The 6000-nt window shown below is 42.2% G+C and overlaps 1 long non-coding RNA gene across 6 annotated transcripts in view; it reads left to right on the top strand.

Moving 5' to 3' along the window:
* Positions 1-170: 170 nt before the first annotated feature.
* The window catches only part of LOC122709343, a 92070-nt gene continuing 86240 nt past the window's right edge, over positions 171-6000 (top strand). For all 6 annotated transcript variants that reach the window (XR_006345482.1, XR_006345481.1, XR_006345483.1 and 3 more), the window contains exon 1: positions 171-272. This is a non-coding gene — a long non-coding RNA (uncharacterized LOC122709343). The remainder of the gene's footprint in view (positions 273-6000) is intronic.

Raw genomic sequence — 6000 nt, 5'->3', positions numbered from 1 at the left:
TTTCACATGGTCCGTGAGTCTGTGCTGTCAGTTGGGAGCCTCAGTTCTTGCTCTCAGCTAGAAGGACGGTTAATTTTCTATGACAACATGACTGGGCTAAGGCATGCTCTCAGATAACTGGTAAAATATTATTTCTGGGTGTGTCTGTGAGGGGAGTGTCTGAAAGAGATTAGCATTCGAATTGGTTGACTGAGTAAAGATCAACCTCACCAGTGTGTGTGGGCTTCATGCAATCCCCTGAAGGCCTGAATAGAACAAAAGGCAGAGGAAAGGTAAGTTTGCTCTTTATGTTTGAATTGTGATATCCGTCTGCTCTCCTTGGATATTGACACTCCTGGTTCTTGGGGCACTAGACTCTAGCTGGAACTTATGACATTGGCTTTGTTTGTTCTCAAGCCTTTGGTCTTGAGCTGGAACAAAACATCAGCTTTCCTGGGCCTCCAGCTTATAGATGGCAAATCATGGGACTTCTGAGCCTCCACACTCATGTGAGCTAATCCCTTATAATAAATCTCTAGGGACGTCCCTCGTGGTCCAGAGATTAGGACTCCATGCTCCCAGTGCAGGGACACTGGGTTTGATCCCCAGTTAGGGAACTAGATCCCACATGCCACAACTAAGACATGACACAGCCAAATAAACAGGTAAATAAATGCTTTTTAAATCTATATATATTTGTTGATCCTATTAGCTCTGTTTCTCTGGAGAAACCTGGCTAATTAATACAGCTAGGCTCCTCAGTTCTAGTCCATATAGCTCTTCCTCATGATTAGCTTAGGCTTCTTCACAGCACAGGGTGGACTTGTTTTACAGTGGCCGGTTTCCAAGAGTGTAATAGCTGTAATCTTAAGGCTTTAGGGCCAGAACTTACACAATGTCACTTTTACCATAATTTATTGGTTAAAGTAAGGCAGAAGGCTGGCACAGATTCAAGGTGAGAGACCATACAAGGTATGAATACTGGGAAACACAGTTCACTGCGGTTACTAAAGTAACACGTTGGGCTTGGGATTTACTGGCTCACATTTACATCAGGTCCGAGAAGCGTGGCTAACTCAGGAATGCCGGTAACAAAGCACTCAGATGAGGTCAACATGAATATGCTTCTCTTTGCCTCTCACCTCTGTTCCCTCTGTGTTGGCACCAGTCTCAGGCAGACTCCTTGATGCTGGTGGCAAGATAGCCACAGTATTTCTGACTTGCAAGATCCACGGAGAATCGTGTATCCAAACATCCAAGCACCTGTCCTGTGACTGGGAGGATGGAATGTGCTGGTTGGCTTGCTGGGTCATGTGCTTACCTATGGCATATGTTGTTGACTAACTGCCTACCCAGTAGCATTTCCCAGCCTTCTTCTCCATTTAGTGAGAGTCTGAAAAAGCCAAATACTCAATTTCTCTGCTTCCCTTACAGCTAAGGATGTTCATGTGATTGAGTCTGGCCATTGAGGTGATCTTTCAGACTTCCAGGGAAAATTTTTACTGAGAGTTTAGCTACTCCATGGTGCTGCTGCCTAAGCATCTCCTTTGTTTGGCAAAGTGACCTATGGGAGATTTAAACTATCACTAGCCCCGTCATGCAAGCTCATAGTCTAAATCATAAATAGCCTGCAGAGTCACAAGTAAATGTCAGTAACTGATATGACTTCCCCAATAGCCTCTGTGATAAATAGTCCCTCCTACCTTGCAGGGTCTTCCCACTGTGCCCCTCACCTCTTCGATAAGACCCCTGTTGGTACTTTCCGAAGCCCTGATCTTTTTATTTTTTATTTTTTACTTTTTATTTTGTATTGGGGTATAGTCAGTTAATAGTATCGTGTGATAGTTTCAGGTGCATAGCAAAAGGACTCAGCCATACATATACATGTATCCGATATTCTCTCCCAAACTCCCCTCCCATCCAGGCTGCCACATAACATTGAGCAGAGTTCCGTATGCTATAGAGTAGGCCCTTGTTGATTATCCATTTTAAAAATAAGCCCTGCTCTTTTGAATGGATCATTTCAGCCTTAGCCTGAGTACTCCATAGCACTCCACCCACAGAGCCTGATAAATGCATGTACCCCAGGTCCTGTCTCTCTTTCTGCTTGCACCCTGCCTTAACTTCCCTGTGTGGTGCATCAAAGAGTGCAGTGTACTTCCTTCAGTACTTGTGGAGGGAATAAACCTCTACTTATTTATATATGAAATTGACCTCTATTTCAATTCCTCTTGTGTTCTTTTGTCCAGCATTCCGGGAGTCTACTTAATAAATATCAATTTAACAAAGTCATAACAATCTTCTTCCCTGATTAAATGAGAAACTAGTCTTCCTTTGTGTATAAACCACACCCCACCCAGCAACTTCCTACTTTGACATTAATTTGTGATGATAAAAATGCTGGAGCATGACAATGAGGAGAAGGCCAAGAGAATCTCAGAGATGCAGGCCTAGAGTCTGGCATTGTTCAACTAATCAGAAACCTTCTTTTGTTGTTCAGTAGCTCAGTCGTGTCCCAACTCTTTGCGACCCCATGGACTGCAGCATGCCAGGCTTCCCTGTCCTTCAGCATCTCCTGGAGCTTGCTCTAACTCATGTCTATTGAATCAGTGGAATCAGTGAATCATTGAATCTGACCATCTCGTCCTCTGTCATCCCTTCTCCTCCTGCCTTCAATCTTTCCCTGCATCAGGGTTTTTTCCAATGAGTCGGCTCTTCACATCAGGTGGCCAAAGAATTGGAGCTTCAATTTCAGCATCAGTCCTTCCAATGAATATTCAGGGTTGATTTCCTTTAGGATTGACTGGTTTGATCTCCTTGCAGTCCAAAGGACTCAAGAGTCTTCTCCAACACCACAGTTGGAAAGCATCAATTCTTTGGCACTCAGCCTTCTTTATAGTCCAACTCTCACATCCATTCATGACTACTGGAAAAACCATAGCTTTGACTATACCCGCCTTTGTAGGTAAACTGATGTCTCTGCTTTTTAATACGCTGTCTAGGTTTGTAGAAACCTTCTACAACTATACTATAAACATTTCTATAGTTGAAAGTCACTTGTAATTGAGTTTTCCCTTGCATTATAACTGAACACTATTCCTAGGGCTGGGGAGGTGGTATCAAGCTTGCTAAACCATATGGACTGAGAGTGTAGGAGGGGTGTTTCCCCCAGAAATTCTAGTACTGTTTCCAGAAGAAGGGGACAAAGTTTGAGTAAAAGCTTGGCAGTGAAAAATGTCCATTTTAGCTCATAAGTCCTAGATCTAGGAACAGGTCTCAGGTTTGTCCTCAGAGGCTCATGAAATCAGCTTGCTTTAAATATATATGTATGTATGCATTTAAGGTGTAATTGATTTACAGTATTATACAAGTTTCAGATGTATAGCATACTGATTCACAATTTTTAAAGATTATGCTCCACTTGTAGAAAAACTATCGGCTGTATTCCATGTGCTGTACAATATATCCTATTTATTTTATACCTAGTAGCTTGTACCTCTTAACCTCTTACCCCTGTCTTGTCCTCCCCACTTCCATCTCCTGAAACCAGCATTACTATACTCAGTTTGCATATGAAGAAACTGAGGCTGAAGGACATTGGGAGATTTTCTCCTTGTCACTCAAGTGCCTAGTGGCAACTCTGGGCCTACTACCTGGTTCTTGGATTTTGATGTTATTGTCCTGCTCCTTCCATGAAGTGGCACAAAGCAGTAGGGATAATTGTCATCCTGAAAGAAAATTAAACTCCCAGAGATTTTGACAGGCTAGAATAATGTGCTAAGTTAGCAGAATATGAGAGAAAATATAACAGAAATATTCTATGACCGTAAAATCAACATGAATCAATAGGGTAATGTGACAGTCAAAATGGTCAGTGTGAGATTATCGATGAAAAATTCATCAGTTGACCTAAGAAATAAATGGAGAGTTTTATTCATTTGAAGATTATAACCTGGGAAGAGCATCTCAGAAAGCTCTGAAAACTATTTTGCCTGCTAGATGTCAAGGTACAGCTGTATAAGTTTTTTTGAGACAAAGGGCTGTACATCAAGTGATGTATTATTGACAGTTTACATAATCCAGATCTAAGTGTCATTCTAGTAGGTCATGTGACCCCTTACAAGATCAAGAAGGATCTTCCATGCCCTCCTCCATGGGATCTTCCCAGCCCCGGGTTCGAACCCAGGTCTCCCACATTGCAGGCAGATTCTTTACCATCTGAGTCACTAGGGAAGCCCTATGCTAGGAGAATGGTGCTCCTTATGGCTGAGCAGGTATTCCTGCCAATGGGAGAGATTTGGTGGATGCATAATGCACAGTGCGGAGAGAGGGGAGGCCAAAGGGCAGAGAACTTTTTATGTTTAAGTTTTTCTTGTCTTTCCATAAAATACGAATTTTATTTCATGGGGTGGATGTACAGTTGTTACACTTTGATTATATTAACAGTCAGTAGTGGGGCATAATGAATTATGCTCCAGAGGTAGCAGCTTCAGTTCAGTTCAGTTCAGTCACTCAGTCGTGTCTGACTCTTTGCGACCCCATGGACTGCAGCACGCCAGGCCTCTCTGTCCAACACCAGCTTCCAGAGTTTACTCAAACTCATGTCCGTTGAGTCGGTGATGCCATCCAACCATCTCATCCTCTGTCGTCCCCTTCTCCTCCCACCTTCAATCTTTCCCAGCATCAGGGTCTTTTCAAATGAGTCAGTTCTTCACATCAGGTGGTCAAAGGATTGGAGTTTCAGCTTCAGCTTCAGTCCTTCCAATGAACTCTCAGGACTGACCTTCTTTAGGATGGGCTGGTTGGATTTCCTTGCAGTCCAAGTGATCCTCAAGAATCTTCTCCAACACCACAGTTCAAAAGCATCAATTCTTCGGCACTCAGCTTTCTTTATAGTCCAACTCTCACATCCATACATGACTACTGGAAAAACCATAGCTTTGACTAGATGGACCTTTGTTGGCAAAGTAATGTCTCTGCTTTTTAATATGTTGTCTAGGTTGGTCATAATTTTTCTTCCAAAGAGTAAGCATCTTTTAATTTCATGGCTGCAGTCACCATCTGCAGTGATTTTGGAACCCCCCAAAATAAAGTCTGTCACTGTTTCCATTGTTTCCCCATCTATTTGCCATGAAGTGATGGGACCAGATGCCATGATCTTACTTTTTTGAATGCTGAGTTTTAAGCCAACTTTTTCACTCTCCTCTTTCACTTTCATCAAGAAGCTCTTTAGTTCTTCTTCACTTTCTACCGTAAGGGTGGTATCATCTGCATATCTGAGGTTATTGATATTTCTCACAACAATCTTGATTCCAGCTTGTGCTTCATCCAGCCCACCGTTTCTGTTGTTTCATGTCCAATTCTAACTGTTGCTTCCTGACCTGCATACAGATTTCTCAAGAGGCAGGTCAGGTAGTCTGGTATTTCCATCTCTTGAAGAATTATCCACACAGTCAAAGGCTTTGGCATAGTCAATAAAGCAGAAGTAGATGTTTTTCTGGAACTCTCTTGCTTTTTCGATGATCAAACAGATGTTGGCAATTTGATGTCTGGTTCTTCTGCCTTTTCTAAATCCAGTTTGAACATCTGGAAGTTCATGGTTCATATACTGTTGAAGCCTGGCTTGGAGAATTTTGAGCATTATGTTACTAGTGTGTGAGATGAGTGTAATTATATTGTAGTTTGAACATTCTTTGGCATTGCCTTTCTTTGGGATTGGAATGAAAACTGACCTTTTCCAGTCCTGTGGCCACTGCTGAGTTTTCCAAATTTGCTGGCATATTGAGTGCAGCACTTTCACAGCATCATCTTTCAAGATTTGAAATAGCTCAACTGGAATTCCATCACCTCCACTAACTTTGTTCGTAATGATGCTTCCTAAGGCCCACTTGACTTCTTATTCCAGGATGTCTGGCAATAAGTGAGTGATCACACCATCGCGATTATCTGGGTCATGAAGATCTTTTTTGTATAGTTCTTCTGTGTATTCTTGCCACTTCTTAACATCTTCTGCTTCTGTTA

The sequence above is a fragment of the Cervus elaphus genome, chromosome 15 (assembly GCF_910594005.1).
Source record: "Cervus elaphus chromosome 15, mCerEla1.1, whole genome shotgun sequence".
Classification (NCBI taxonomy): Eukaryota; Metazoa; Chordata; class Mammalia; order Artiodactyla; family Cervidae; genus Cervus; species Cervus elaphus.
The sequence above is the reverse complement of the archived record's forward strand: the minus strand, read 5'-3'. Positions and strand labels throughout refer to the sequence as shown.